Here is a 16,718-nt window from a genome sequence, read left to right as displayed (position 1 = left end):
CCTTTTTTTTTTTTTTAATCAAGACTTCTTGGTTACACTCCAAGTCATTTAAAAAAAAAAAAATCCCAAATGTTATAGGCATCCTGAATTCTCTCAAAAACTGTACTGAGTGAAGGGGAAACCAAGGCATCTACCTGGCTGCCTCCCTCTACATTGAGAATCCTTCTGTACGTATCCATTTCTCTTCCAACGTCTACACCAATACTCTTTTTCAAAATGGTTTGCTGCATTTAATTTCCATTAGTTATTGAAAGACAGTATTTTTCTCCTTCTATGCCCAGAGCCATTTCTTTCAGGAGTGAGTTTTCCTGCATCACTAAATGGCTTATCTTGGAGGTGGAAAGAAGTAAATCGACATCTTTATTTGATCTATTTCTCCTCTCCAACCTGAAAGCGTTAAACCATCAGCTAAGAGCAGCAGTGTACCTCCAAAGGACACATTATCGTTATTATGAAACTAAGCTGACATTTTGGTTTTCAAGGCATTCAATAAACTCAGCTAAAATATATTTTACTAAACCGACAACCAGAATTGAAAATCCTCAACAGCAAATTTTTGCTGGAGACAGAGGGAAAAAGACCGTCTGAATAAGGAAATAGTGTGTATGTTTACTTTACTTAAGCTTAGAACAAGAAGGCCAAGAAAGGAAGGGTCTGGAAAGCCAGAGAACAGGAGCTATTGTGTTGAAATACTGTTGGCAGCAAACAGATACTTTCAGTTTGTGATGAATTTACGCTGTTACTAGGGATGGGAAACAATGAGCGTTTTATGAGACTTGTTTACACACCCAGAAAATACATTTCTCTTTTAGAAGCAGAGTGGTGTGGCCACTGTCTGACATTCAGTCATTATCCTCGAAATAGCTCCCTTCTCAATGGGTCAGCAAGTTCTGGAACTCCTACTATGTTTCAAGGTACCATGGGCCGCAAATCCATATTTAATTAACTTTGCATGAAATGCTAAAGATGATAGAATCTTTGTGCTAAAAATGAAACCAAGATGGGTCTGACTGATTTACATCTAATTCAGAATTATAATTTAATTAAAACGACATACAGCGTTTCAAAAAACCTCCCTGGCAAAGTCCTTCTTGCGTGAAAGTTCAGTTCAGTGTCTTATGGTTTAGTAATCTGCATGTTCTATTTCTCTGTCACATTGCTTACTGTGTTTACTCCCTCCCCTGCCAGCAGCTTGCTGTTTTAACTGGCTGGTTTCTCATTAATTTACTGAATCTTTAGTGACTCAAAGTCATAAAGTTAAAGTGTGAAAACAAACACATCTTTATTTCTTAATGGATAGTTTATTTGACAGTTCTTTGAATATCAGCTCTCCTCTTTACCAGGGTTATAGTTATGGGAGAGAGACAGCATTGAGTTTAAGTATAAAGGTTACAAATGAAAAGGTAATTAAAACGATTTTTTCTTTTATAATTTTTATTGCAGCAGAAGTTAAAATTGAGATATGAATATGAACATAAACTTTTAATAACTTTAATAATTTATCTGGAATATGCAGATAAAGGTTTTCATCAAAACCTTGTTACGATATTTTTACAAGGAAAAAAATAAATAAGTTCCTGTAAATTAAAGCTGCTATCTTCTTCCTGGAAACCCTGGTGGCATAATGGTTAAGTGCTATGGCTGCTAACCAAGAAGTCGGCAGTTCAAATCCTCCAAGCGCTCCCTGGAAACTCAAATGGGGCAGTTCTACTCTGTTCTATATGGTCGCTATGAGTTGGAATCGACCCTGCAGCAGTGGGGTTTTTTTTTTTTTTTTAATCTTCTTCCACTCTAATAAGAGTAAAATATTTTATTTAAATTAGGTTATAACATGATTTCAAAGTCAGTTTAATGACTCATTTTCAAATAATTTGAAAATTTTGCCTGTACTTCTATATGTTCACAGCTTTCATCTGCCAGGATGCCCAAATATTTCATTTTTATTGAATTATAATTTGTTGTTGTTGTTAGTTGCTGTCAAATAGACTCCAACTCATGGCAACCCCATGGACAACAGAAAGAAACGTTGCCCGGTCCTGTGTCATCTTCATAATCATTGGTATGCTTGAGTCGATTGTGGCCAGTGTGTGTTTTTGAGTCCCTTCCAACCTAGGGGACTCATTTTCCAGCACTACGCTGAACACTATTCTGTTGTGGTCCATTGGATTTTCACTGACTAATTTTCCAAAGTAGATCACTAAGCCTTTCTTTCTAGTCTGTCTTACTCTGGAAACTCCCCTGAAACATGTCCACCAGGGGTGACCCTGTTAGTGTTTGCAATACTGGCGCCATAGCTTCCAGCATCACAGCAATATATAAGCCACCACATCATGACAAATTGACAGATAAGTGGTAGGAAGGAAGGAGCCCTGGTGGTGCAGTGGTTAAGCACTTGGCTGCTAATAGAAAACTCAGTGGTTTCAACCCACCAGGATTCCACCAGGGATGGATTAACCAGTCAACAAGGTACCCACGGGCTTATAGTAAGCAATGAAGGCACCATCTGAATTGTGTTTACTTACTAATCTGTAGTGCACAGTTTCACATGGATTTCACCACATTTTTGATGTAGTGAAAAACAGGTGAAATTGTGCGCTACAGATTAATACGTAAGAACCTTATGTATTGAGTAAACCATCCCTTTGCTCCCAGGAAGAGAGATGTGGCAGCCTGCTTCTGTAAAGATTACAGTCTCGGAAAAACCCTGTGGGGCAGTTCTACTTTGTCCTGGGGTTGCTATGAGTAGGAACTCACTCGAAGGCCATGAGCTCTGTATATAGCTATCACTCAAAAACAGTATATAGGGTCTTTCTGCCAGGCTAGAAAGTTCCCTCGTGGCCCTTACCAGTCAATTCCCTCCAACAACCACTCCCACCATTGTTTATTTTGACCTTCTTTTGTTCATGCTTCTCAGTGTTTTTGACAGTCCTCCATGTTGTTGCACGCATTAGTAGTTGGTCCCTTTTTATTGCTGTGCTGAAGGCATGTGATAAAAATTTGGATTGTAGGTAGAAACTCACTCCATGGCTGGGATTCCTTGGAGTTCTAGTCCATCATGCCAGCCCACACATGGCCACTAAAAATTTGTGAAAAATTCTGCTGGTTTCTCCTTGTTCATATCTCTGGTTAATTTTCCTTCATTCCCCCACTCCACCGGGGATGAAAGCAGCCTGTGTCTCTTCTCTTTGGGGGAGAGGTTTGGCAGTTGCTGGAATTTAGTTCATTTAGGTTTTTCTGTGTTCTCAGTTTCCTAATCGGTTTTTAAAACCTATAATTTTGTAGTTTCTCTGGCTATTTCTCGTTGTTAGGGTGGGTGTGACTGTTGCTTATGACTTTTTATATCCTAATCAGAATTGAATGTTGCCAAATTCTTTCAATATATACATTTTATATAACCAAAACCCACTGCCATCCAGTCGATTCTGACTCATAGTGATCCTATAAGAACGAGTAGAACTGCCCCATAGAGTTTCCAAGCAGCGCCTGGCGGATTTGAACTGCTGACCTCTTGGTTAGCAGCCATAGCACTTAACCACTACACCACCAGAGTTTCCAAATTTTATATAGCTCCTTTAAAAAAAAAAAGAGTATTTTTCTCCCAAGTTGTTGAGAGTACACGGTTACAATAATTGCACATGGTACAGATAAGTACATGAGAGCACTGGGGCCCTTGGCGTCCAGCTCTCCGCTAAAGAACTCACCCTAAATTCTGCAAAAACAAACACCTTTTTCTTTTTTTCTCACAAAAAGCCAGCCTTTGTTCTCCAGAACATCAGTTTCTGCACCTTCATTTGAGTTACCCTTTGAAGGAAATATGTTATATCAGCTTGGAACCGATAGATTCTTTTTTGTAGGATCAGGGAGACTCAGAGATAAATCAAATTATGGTCCTCCTTTTTTTCAGATGAGGAAACTACCTGCTAGTATATATAATACCAGGTTTTATTAGCCAACCACAAAATGGATATAATGTAAAAAAGTAAAAATGACCCCACCTTTCCTGTTTTGTGGACTCCCTGGGTGGTGCAAACAGGTAACGATTTTGACTGTTAACCAAAAGGTCAGAGATTTGAGTTCACTCAAAGGTGCCTCCCAAGAAAGGCCTGACAATCTACTTCCAAAAAATCAGCCATTGAAAACCTTATGGAGCACATGGTTGTAGTCTGATACAATTTCTTTCCTGTCTTGTATAAATTTTGTTTAATAAGCATATATTACTTTTATTGAAGGAGCATGGGTGGCACAAGCAGTTTAGGATCAGCTGCGAACCCTAAGTTTAGCTGTTAGAACCTACCCAATGGCTGCATGGAAAAAAGGCCTGATCTCCTTCCATAAAGATGACAGTGGAACAGCTCTACTCTGTAACCGTGAGGCCACCGTGAGCTGGAGACAGCCTTGCCGGCAGCTGACAACACATTTACTATGAAATAAAATCAACATTGAAAAATGAATTCATTATAATTTTAAGTCATAGTTTTAGAAGATAAAAAATTTAAGTTCTTGACATACTTTGGTTTTAAATATTTAGGTATTTATTATATAGGTAAACATTAAAATGTTACTAGTGGTGTAAATATTTCTGCGGTGCTTATACAAACATGTATATGTTAAAGAGAGACCTCTTCACTTCCATGTATCTTAGTCTATCAAATTGAAAATTCCTCCCATTAAGATGAAAAATCAACTTACAGAAAAAAACAGGATTCTGGTTTAGCACTGGAGGCCCCTTGGGATATTCTTACCCTTGATATTCAATTTCTCAAAACTATGATTTTAAATTCTTCCTCTTGAGCTGAATTTTTTTAATTGTACTTTAGATGAAGGTTTACAGGGCAAATTAGTTTCTCATTAAACAATTAATACACATATTGTTTTGTGACATTGGTTGCCGACCCCACAACGTGTCAACACTCTCCCTTCTCGACCTTGGGTTCCCTATTACCAGCTTTCCTGTCCCCTCCTGCCTTCTATCCTTGCCCCGGGGCTGGCATGCCCACTTAGTCTCATTTTGTTTTACGTGCCTGTCTAATCTTTGGCTGAAGGGTGAACCTCAGGAGTGACTTTAGTACTGAGTTAAAAGCATGTCTTTTAACTGGGTTGAATTTTTTTTAATGTTTAATTTCTGACCTAAGAGGATTTTTAGTTTCACTTATAGACTTTTTTTTCCCCCTCTCTGCTCTCAGCTGTGCAGAAAGAAAACATACTCTTAGGATTATGGGAAGTCAAGGCAGGAGCAGCCTGAGAGGCCATTGCTCTGCCAATCTAACACTTAGCGTCTAGGATTTTGACGGTTCTGGTTGAATCGCCCCACGTAATCTGCTGCACTGTCAACTAATCACCACGTTAGGAATGTTCTCCGTAATCCCTGTTGTTGCTGTTGTTAGTTGCCGTCGGGTGGGTTCCGATTCATGGATATCTTGTGTATGATAGAATAAAATGTTGCCCAGTCTTGTGCCAACTTCATGGTTGTTGGTATGTTTGAGTACCTAACTCTATGCAATCCAAATTCATTTCACTTGTGTCTGGTTATATAGAGCTGGGACTAAAAAAAACTAGGCACATAAAATTTAAACAGATTCCAAATAGCTCAGTAATCATGATAAATGATATTTTAACACCATTTAAAAAAATCAAAATGAAAGCAAAAATATTCGTGATGAACGAAAATAAAATCAAAATTTTAACTAACGACAGGATCATTAGCCTATTCTATTTATCCTTCTAAATTCTCTAACTCCGATAAATGTCACTATCTAAAATATACTCTTTAATTTGTTATTTCTGTACTAGGCATAAATTTTAGTCTTATATCATTAACTTTATTCTTTTATAGCCACTGTTTGTTTTGTGTGTGTATGTAGGGGGAGGAGTTGTCTCCATATAAGTTTTTTTTCTTTTTCTACTAGTTTCATGACCGTCAGTGAGTCACTTAGTCTCTTTATTCCTCAATTTCTCCATCTGTAAAATGAGGATAAGAATATCTACTGCATAAAGTTATTGGGAGTGTTAATTGAATTTATATATGTTAAAAAAAAACTTTTTTTTTTTTTATATGTTAAGAGCTTAGAAAAATGCCTCACGGAAGTTATCATCATATGTGGTGATTTGCATTGTTGTTGTTTTACTCGGGCTGCTGTTGGTTTTATTGTTGTCTAAAGTAAATTACTTTGTGTATTACCCATGGTCTGAGAGGAGGAATAAAGGGCCCTGGAATGACAACCACCATACATGGTTGCCATAATTCTTATTAGTATTCTCTCTCCTCCCAAACTGAGAATCTTTTAATTTTCAATGGCTGTGATAGCTGCAATGTAAGCTGCATTTTGCCACCTGGATTCAGCCTGGCTTAAAATGCTGTGGGTGAGAAGGCACAGTGACATAGTTGCCTCTAACTTGGCAATACTACTCCCTCCACAGTTGCCCGGGCCTCTGAACTCCAGCAGATTTAGGGAATCACCTAAGCTTTGCAAATTGAGGATTCTGGAAAGTCCTCTTCCTGAGGCAGCTCCTGGATGGGCATGACTTAAGTCCTACCATTCCTTTAAGATGAAGCATGAAATTCTCCACTCAATTCTCCTTTAAAATGCTCATAATACTAAGGATTTTACTATTTTAACCGTGGTGGAAAATAACAGGTAGCTTGGAGATGAGAGAGGATTTGGTGGGAGGATACCTAGGAGTTTAAGAGAATAATTACCCAGTAATTAAACCAATATTTACTAAACATTCACTAAACCTCTAGCACTGTAGTGGGATCTGAAGATACAAAATAATTAGTGATGTGGCTCTTCTCCGCAACTGAGTTGAATAAGATGAAGACAGATGAAAGAAATAATGAAGTGGTGAGCTTAGCTTCTATGTGTTTGTATGGGCAGTGAACATGGAGGCTCTAACAGGGGAAGGACCGGTGATCTGGTTTTGCAGACTGAGTAGGAGTTTGCTAGGTAAAAAGGGGGTGGCAGGATGAACAGAAGAAGTAGCAATAGAAGAAGCAGAGCTGAATGGCATGGAACATTCTGGAACTGCAGCTAGAGTGTGCGTAGGTTTATCCTAGGAGCTATACTAGGAATTACTGACAACGTGGTCATCAGATTGACCACAGGCCTCAAGTAATTGTCACTACAGGAAACACTGGTGAATAATTCAACACATTAGGTTTCCAAAACATTACGTAAATAACAGGATAGCATTTTTTCTTCTTTTTCTTCCTCTTGCTATTCCTTTTTTTCCCCTTTTGCCCACTCCTTTTTCTCCTTCTTTTTTTTTTTTTTTTTTTTGCAAAGTGCTCTTTTTATTTTCTTTTCTGACTTCTCCTTCACCCTCTTTCTTCTCATAGGAAATGAAGGATAATTCAGAATTAGGCCCCTGCTCTTCCCTGATATATTAGATTGTAAATAATTTAAAGGTCAGGCTTTTTAAAGGTGGGGTTTTCACTGTAATGCCCATTGCACTTAGGATAATGGCTCACATGGAGTAAGTGGTGATTTCTTTCATTTGTGTAACAGATATTTATTGCTCACCTATTATGAGGCAGGCACTGTCCTAGTTCCTTGGAGTATATTATTAAGCAGAGGAGTCAAAAATTCCCCTCCTCTATCAGAGGGACAGAGATAATAAACAATAAACATAACATATGAGTACCTTATGTAGGATATGGTGTTAGAGAAACCTATTTAAATTTAAAAATAGTATTTGAGAAATTTTTTTTTTTTTTAAAGCTTAGCATAGAAAGGGGGTAAAAGGCTTAATCAGAAATTTTGTGACTGGGCCTGAAGATGTTTAGTAAGAATTAAAGCTAACATGTGTTTATGATGTGTACTTGCTTGCCTTGAAATATATTTCTTAGAATCAAATAATTTTCAAACTCAAAATAGATATTTTGCCAACAGGTTATACATATGTGAGAGGTTTGGGGATTTGATGAGCATCATAATTGGAAATTTAAAAACTGGTTGGGATTTAGAAGCTAGAGGATATAGAGAAGAAACTAATTAACCTCTAATCTCAGAAGTAGTCTTTTAGTATTAACATGCTGTCACAATCCATTTATGGATATGGCTTTTATAAATTCTAGTCATCCTTGACTACTTCTGCCTCCATGGAAATGGGGAAACGAAGATAAACTACTAACTCATGTTTTATCACAACCTTCAGATTAGCTAATTATTTTGACCAACTAGTTTCTTTCTTACCACTCCTTCATAAAACATCTGACAAATGTTTTTGAGTTGAACGATATTTTAAACGTTTAATTCATTCATTCATCTATTCGTTCGGCTCCTAAAGTGTGCCAGGCATTGTTAGAGGTGATGGAGATACATTGGTGAATGAAACAACAAAAATCAACGCCCTCATGAGCTTATATCCTAGTACTTAATTCATATAAAATCAGTTACAGCTGTAGGTTCCAGGTGAGTTAAATAAAAGTTAAATAACGTCTTGCTTCATTGTGTAACAATCTGCCAGTTTATTTTATTGAGATTTGATTGTGTTGGTTATTTTCCTTTTGTCTCATTTAATTCCTGCCCCTCATCCATTCTCCATGATTGCTGTCCTAACCCTTGTCCTTCAGGACGATATTACTGAGCTCCCTTGCTGGCTGGCTTCCTGTAGGATTTGCCCAATGAGAGTCACTGGCAGGAGTGAGGCCAGAGAAAAGAGAGGAAGGAGTATATCTTCCCTGCTTTCTCAGCACTTTAGGCCGGGGGCAGGGGCTGGGGCAGTTCACAGGATTAGCTCCCATCAGGCAGCACCTCTTCCAGGCTTCTGTCCGCCCCCACCCCCCAACCCTGGAAACACTATTTCCTTCCCTTTTTCCCTCAGGTCTTCCCACAGTGGCTAATCTCTAGGTGTCTTAGCATTCCTTTTGTTACTATTAACCCTGCCCTGTAAAAACCCAATTGCTATAAGACAGAGTAGAACTGTTCCATAGTGTTCCTAAGGAGCGGTTAGTGAATTCAAACTGCCGACCTTTTGGTTAGCAGCCAAGCTCTTAGCCAACTGCACCACAGGGCTCCTAACCCTGCTCAAATGTCTGTATCTAGTCTTTTCATTAAGGTCTTTCAGTTGAATTGTCTCAGTTCTGCTAGCTGCTGGCCAGCCCTGTGACCAGATTTCAGTTTTGCACCAAGTAAGTAAATGTTTCTGACTCATGGCGACTCATGGCAATGGGTTTGGTAAGCTTTTTTTTTTTAATGTGAATGTTTGTGAGGGGTGGAGGCAAGGTTTGGGCTTATGTTCCCAGCATTAGAATCTAAGGCAAATGGCATGTTGATAGATCATATCAACAACCAAACATAGTAACAGGAACATGCCTTGATAATCCATTATAGCAGCAGCAATATGCTCAAGGCCAGCTCCACCATAGATTAGCAAGTGGAGGGGGGTAATTTACAGGAATAGGATGTTTGTGTAAGGCACTGTGTCTTTGCCAAGAAGCCCAAGAAAGCTTTGACTGGGAAATGGGCTTTTAGGAATTACCTCGTTAAATAAAGTTGAGGGTCTAATAGGCTAGTATTCCACAGAAATTTTGAAGGCTCAGAAAAAGAGTGATGTGCAGTCAAAAGTAAAACTGAGCAGATTCACAGTGTGGACGTGAGTATCTAATCTAGCGAGTGAGACCAAGAGAAGAAGATTAACGTTCATTTCGTTTTGTTGACAGACATGCGTGGCTGAGTATTTGGAACTTTATGGAAAGCACGATGAAAAGCCACCAAAAGGCCTGAAAAGGGTGGCACCAAGCTCAATTTCGTGGATGTTATAAATAACATTCCTGTCTGAGTAAAAACATGCCCACATGGGAAAGCCAGGGGATTTGCATAGTTCCGGGGCCACATGAGCAACGTCTTGAATAAGCCTGGCACAGGCCTAAAAAGGAAGAGATTTGAGAATCAAGTAAAACAAGATGAGCTTTGGCAACTACGTGGATCTGCGGAGCAAGGGACAAGTCACACTTAGAAAGAATCTTGAGTGTCTTGCTTGAGAAGTTGTTTCTTAGTCACTTTAATGGGACACCTAGGATTAGGGCTCATCAAAGAAGTCAGAAGATTGTTGTTGAAGTTAGGTGCCATTGAGTCGTTTCTGGTTCACAGCAACCCTATGCTTTTTAACTGCAGTTAGCCTTGGAACATATTTTCAAGAAGGCTGGTGGGTAAACTGTTAGAAAAAAAATGAGCCATGAAAACAGGTAAACTTGCGTTTCACGTATGATTTTGATCTTTGAACTACTAGAGAACCTGCTGAATTTACCAATATAGTATTTCTTTTAGTATTTCTAATGACTGAAAGAGCACATGCCTTGAGGTGATGCAGACCCAAGGACAAGCCACAGCTCTGTCATCACTGGCTGAGTGACTCTGGCAAAGTTACTAGGTGTTACTTCTCTAGTTTTTAATTTGGGTAAAATAAGAGTGACCTTAGAGGACTGTGATAAGGAATAAACAAAATCAGTATAAGCATGCCGACGCCTAATAAAAAAAAAATAAACCAGCTGCTGCTGAGTCGACTCATGGCGACCCCATGTGCATCAGAGTAAAACTGTGCTCCACAGAGTTTTCAATGGCTGATTTTTCAGAAGTAGATCACCAGGCCTTTCTTCCAAGGCCCCTCTGGGTGAACCTCCAACCTTACAGTTAACAGCCTAGTATAATAACTGTTTGCACAGTTCAAGTGTTCCCTGACACCTAATAGGTATCCTCCAAAAAAACAGTTCTCTTTTTGAAGACACAATCCCAAGCTGCCTAGTTAATTAATATATATGTGTTTTATCTCCCTCTTCACTTCCAACTACCTACACTCATCCTGGAAAATAAAATAAATATAAATACCTTGAGTTTGGGGTCATGTCTTACAAATAAATATCGCCCCATGAACTGACCATTTATCACAAGTTCTCAGAAAATACTTGTTGAATTGAATGGAGTGCCATCCACTCTCATCTGCCTGAGAAAGCTAGGCAAAACACGTAGCCCAGAGTCCTGCTAGGGAAGCAAATGGGCTAGTTAGAATGTTCCTGGAAAGTGATTCTCAACCTTGGCTGCACGTTAGCATTGCCTGGCGAGATTTCCAATATCCCAACGCTCAGGGCACACTCTGGGCCAATTGAATCAGAGTCTCAAGGCATAGGAGCTAGGCACCATTATTTTTAAAGCTTCCCTGTTGATATAAATGTGTAATCCACATTGAGAACCACTGTTCTGGGTCAAAGTATAACCAGAAGGAACAATGGGGAGTATATAAAAAATAGGAACTCAATTGGCCGAACCTCCTACTACTAAAAAAAAAACCCATTGCCGTCGAGTCGATTCCGACTCATAGCAATCCTACAGGACAGAGCAGAACTGCCCCACAGAGTTTCCAAGGAGCGCCTGGTGGATTCGAACTGCCGACCTTTTGGTTAGCAGCTGTAGCACTTAACCACTATGCCACCTACTAATAAGGCCTACATAATTACTGCCTTTCTAAAAGTTATTAATTAAGGGAAGCCCTAAAATTACTTACATTCAGTAGACTGTGCCTTCCTCTTCAAGACCTCACTCATGAATTTCATGAATTAAAAACAAAATACATGAGGGACAAAATATTTCATCATTTCTTATGCTGTGATTTATACTGTATTAGAAAGCAAACCCCTAAATACTCTCACCCCAAGTTTAAATTTTTGTGTTCTCTTCTTTGGAGACCAGGTTAACCCATTCATTTATTCATTCATTTACTCAGTTAGTCACTCAGCTCTAACCTGATTTTTAGGTTGCTTTCCTACTAGAATATAAGCCCCAAAGGGCATAGATTTTTCCTTTTCCTTCACCAAAGTATCCCCATCATTTTAATAATGCTTGGAAATGTTTGGACCGGAGGAAAATGTGAAATTTCTTTGGGATAGTTGTTAGATTCCAAAGGAAATAGATTTGTGGGGGAAAAATGATGAGAATTCAGCAGAGGTCAGAGTAAGCTGCCTTTACTCTTTACCCCTGTCTTTTGGGAGAAGCCAAATGTCAGTCCATTCTTTTGAGGAATTTGACAGGAAAGAAAACCAAGGACAACGTTGTCATTTCATAAAGATTCAAAGGAGAAAACCGATCTAATATTTCCCAGTGGATACGGAGGAGGAACTCTCTCTCCAAAGCAGAAAAACCTGGGCCAGTGATGAATAGAATAGGAAAAAAACAAATGATTGCATCCGTTTACCCTTCAAAGTTAACGTCACCAGGCCGTGTGAGATGACTGTAGATAAAGAAATGGTCAAATCATGCTGCCGTAGCACTAGGATGTGTGAGACATAATTGCACTAGCTGCCAGCTGCTGTCAAACTTCAGTCAGAAAAGCGTGCTAACGTTTTGCCCGTGTAGTTCTGCAACTTGTTGTAACCTGCCACCATTTTTGCATCAAGTGTATAATTAGATCATTGTGCCCAGGAACTTGAAAAACCTGCTGTGAATTATCAGGGCAAAAAGCTGATGTAAGAGAAATCTTATTGAAATATTTCAATGAGCATGTGAGAACATTTATTACAAGAGAGTGAAGAAACCATTAAGTAGATGGTTGTCGTTGTTAGTTGTTGTTGGGTCAATTCTGACTCATGACCACCCTACATGTCGTGGAGTATTTTAGGGATACCCTTTAAAAAAACATTTATCATTATCAACAAAAGGCTCTTGATTGCATTGTTGCTTTCCTATGCTCCCCTGGATAAACAACTGAGTCAGTACTCGCTCCGGAAACAATCATGGGCTTTACTCAATGGTAATAGGTGTATGTACATCATTTGTTTTACAGCCACTGAAGGTCATTCAAGAGATTCCCATGGCAAAGGGACTGAAGATAAAAGCTGAGGTTTATCTAGCACCTCAGAAGCTTTCATGGGTTGTTTATGATGGGTGAGGATGAGTTATGTGTCACTTTCTTCTGAGTCAGGACAGTAGGAGGCAAGTTGGCTTTTATGCAGTTACTGGAATAAGTAAAATTAATGAAAGAATTAATAGTCTTTTGTGTGAGTAGAGGTTGCTCAAGAAAAGTCGGTTTGAATAGTGTGTGTGTGTCTGTGTGTATGTATGTGTGTGTAGGATTTGGAAAAGAGCATTTTCATAAAATGGGCATGACATCCTTATACCCTGTTTGGGAGATTACTCATTCAAAGAAGACAGGTAAATTAAAAGCTATTGAGCATCTACTCAGTAAGGCAACATAATAAGTCCTAGGAAAGTATGGTCTCAGTTTCCAAGGATCTCACCTGAGGGCTTGTCTCTTTGCTAACACCTCTTTAAGTAAAAAGGGGGACAGCCCTTCCATCCAGGTGTTTCCTCAGCATGTCTTTTTCTTACTGGGCTGCTTCTGTAACCTTGCAGTTGGGGAATGAACTGTACAAGGTTGTGCTTAGTGGACACATTTTTACATAGTTCCATTTTCTTTATATGGGTTGAATGAACCAGTCGCCTTAACGTCAGTTCTGACTCATGGTGACCTCATGTGTGTAAGCGTAGAACTGTGCTCCACTGAGTTTCCAATGACTAATTTTTCCAAAGGAGATGGCCAAGACTTTCTTCTGAGGTGTCTCTGGATGGACTCGAACTTCCAGCTTTTTGGTTAGCAGGCAAGCACATTAACTCTTGGTACCGCCTAGGGACTCCGCATGGATTGAAACCATTCGAACAATTTTTTCTAGGCCCTCCAAGTGTTACCTTTGTCTTTCTCCAAGCCCTATCCTTGACGTTTATAACAGTTTTACATAATTTATAATGATAACACACTGCCCACTGAGACCAGGCCATTATGTTATTTGGCCCTCAAAACATACAGCTGGGATTTCAAATTTGGCTCCTCTGACTCCAAATCACAGTTTTGTTTTGTTTTTAATTCATTCCCCATCAGTTCCAGTTTTCTCTCCCTTCTAGTTTCTAATAAAGTTCCATTCAAATGGGGGACCCATTTCACTGCAGTCAACTCCTGGTTGAAGCTGAATGACTTGACATCACCTCTCTCAATGACTCCATTGGTACTCTCGATTATTCTAGAGGAATGCAATTAACATCTAGTGCTTTACTGGGCATAGAGAAACAACACTTTGTCTTTATTTTTACACAGCTCCAACAATTCAGATGGGCGAGCAAAAGCTTCTGCTAAAATCTTCGCCTAGGAAGACTTCTTCACAGTGCAAAAGTATTAATGAGGGGGCAGTTTTTTCCAGAAATGCCACAGGCCACGAGTTTATGCAAACACTCCCAGAGGAGGTGCTGTGGGGCCCTGAGAGAGATGGTAATTACTATTTTCCAACCACAGCATTTTTAGTGATCAGGACTTTGGAATGTAATCTTTCCATGTGCCTCCTTCAAACTCCTGAAGTAATAAACGATCATTTGTGATAATTGCAAAATAGCAGCATCTACTCCATCTCAGAAAGGTTGTGTTGTAGAAGATTCTGAGTCTCTGCCTCTAAAATAAAACAGTCACCGGAGAGTCAGTTTTTACTCATGTTGACCCTATGTGTGTCAGTGTAGAACTGTGCTCCACAAGGTTTTCAGTGGCTGATTTTTTTCAGGAGTAGGTTGCCAGGCCTTTCTTCTGAGATGCCTCCGGGTTAACCCCATCTTCCACCGTTCAGTTAGAAGCTGAGCGGATTAACCATTTGTACCATCCAGGAGTACCTCTTTGACTCTAAGCCAAAACAAAAAACCAAACCTGTTGCTGTTGAATTGATTCTGACTCATGGCTACCCTGTAGGACAGAGTAGAACTGCCCCATAGGGTTTCCAAGGAGCAGGCTGCTGGATTCAAACTGTTGACCTCTTGGTTAACAGCCAAGCTCTTAACCACTATGCCACCAGGGAAGGGATTTACTTGGCCAACTCCCTAGTCCATCCTGGACTCCATTTCTGCATCTGCAAAAACGAGATTCACTGCCAGTCAGTTCCTGTGCTACTCAAAATCTACCTCTGGCATATGAACTCTTCAAGGAAGCCCAATGTCTATTTTCGTTTCTTCTCTTCTTCTCAACACCAAGTTCAATGTGAAGCCACAAATATGGTTAGCTGCTTGAAATAATTTAAAGAATCAAACATAAAAGACAAGTTCCAACCTTCCAGTGTGTATTTTGAGTATTTTATCACTAATGTCAAATCTTATGCATTACAGCACACTCATGATATTTTCCCCACGTTTTATTTTGGGCACTATAAAATCTACAGCAATTCGTTTCCCACGAGTCTGTTTTATGCTCAAGAATGTTATTTCCTATTTGTGTGATGTCTTTGGTTCTACCTTTATGATGATTGTCTTCATTTCTCAAATTCATATGCCCACTTTCAATTTGATGGTTTCCTTTTACATTACCCTTTGGGTTATGCTCACTCCTTTTAAATGCTATTTGGTAAGGAATCAAGTGAAAATTAGGAAGAAGCCATGGGCTGGTGAGGAGCCCTGGTAGCAAAGTGGTTAAAAGACTTGGCTGCTAATCTAAACGTTAATGGTTAGAACCCACCAGCCACTCAGAGCGAGAAAGATGTGGCAGTCTGCTTCTGTAGAGATTTATAACCTTGGAAACTCTATGGGACAGTTCTACTTTGTCCTTTAGGGTTGCTCTGAGTCAGAATCAACCCAAAGGAACAGCTTTGGTTTTTTGGTTTTTATAGACTGTGAGCTATAAACACGATTTAAATAGCAAAGTGTTTATAGCTACAGGAAATGAGAGAACGTGTGTGAAAAAATTGTTATCAATGTAATTTCATATTTTAATCTAGTCTGAAATATGTGCATTTCTGCCACAGTAGCCAGCCATAGAAATAGAAATAGGAATAAGGTAGTAGTTAAAAAAAACAAAAACAAACAAACCCATTGCCATCAAGTCGATTCTGACCATAGTGATCCTAAAGGACAGAATAGAACTGCCCCATAGAGTTTCCAAGTAGTGCCTGGTGGATTCAAACTGCTGACCTTTTTGTTAGCAGCTGTAGCTCTTAACCACTATCCCACCAGGGTTTCCAAGGTAGTATAAAACCCATTTCCGTTGAGTTGATTCGGACTCATAGCTACCCTATATGACAGAGTAGAACTGCCCCATAAGGTTTCCAAGGAGCTCTTGGTTGATTCAAACTGCCAACCTTTTGCTTAGCAGCTAAAGCTCTTAAACCACTATGCCACCAGGGTTTCCAAGGTAGTATATGATCTCCTAAGTAGATTATTATTAACACAGGGAAAGCAATTATTTGCATAGAGAAAGTGCCTCAAGGGCAGTATACTACATTCCTTGATATTCCTCCAAATTCTGATTTTTACTCCATAATCACTTTTTGAATTCCTTCTCGGTCATGCTGTTGAGACATGACTCCTGTTCTAGGTATCTGTCATATAGAGTTATATGAAACTGAAAAACAAAACCCAAACCCATTGCTGACAGGTTGATTTAGACTCATAGTGACACTGTAGAACAGAACAGAACTGTCTCACAGGATTTTCAAGGCTACAAATCATTACAGAAGCAGACTGCCACATCTTTCTCCCATGGAACAGGTGGTGAGTTTCAACTGCCAACCTTTCGGTTAGCAGCCAAGCGTCAACCACTGTGCTACCAGGGCTCCTTAGGTTATATAAATAAGCTTCATTCCTCTGAAACTAGGAAGAAGGTCAGGAATATTAGGAGGGTTTAAGACAGATTAATGGATGTGGCCACCATGCATTTGTCAACTTGTGTTACTGTGGTGGCTTGCATGTTGTTCTAATGAAGATAGC

At 39.4% G+C, this 16,718-nt stretch overlaps 1 long non-coding RNA gene across 2 annotated transcripts in view; it reads left to right on the top strand.

Annotated features, from left to right (window-relative positions):
- Positions 1-824: 824 nt before the first annotated feature.
- LOC126076570 (uncharacterized) overlaps positions 825-16,718 on the top strand; it is a 56,975-nt gene continuing 41,081 nt past the window's right edge. For both annotated transcript variants that reach the window (XR_007517510.1, XR_007517509.1), the window contains exon 1: positions 825-914. This is a non-coding gene — a long non-coding RNA (uncharacterized LOC126076570). The remainder of the gene's footprint in view (positions 915-16,718) is intronic.

Source organism: Elephas maximus, chromosome 4 (assembly GCF_024166365.1).
Source record: "Elephas maximus indicus isolate mEleMax1 chromosome 4, mEleMax1 primary haplotype, whole genome shotgun sequence".
Taxonomy (NCBI): domain Eukaryota; kingdom Metazoa; phylum Chordata; class Mammalia; order Proboscidea; family Elephantidae; genus Elephas; species Elephas maximus.
The sequence above is the reverse complement of the archived record's forward strand: the minus strand, read 5'-3'. Positions and strand labels throughout refer to the sequence as shown.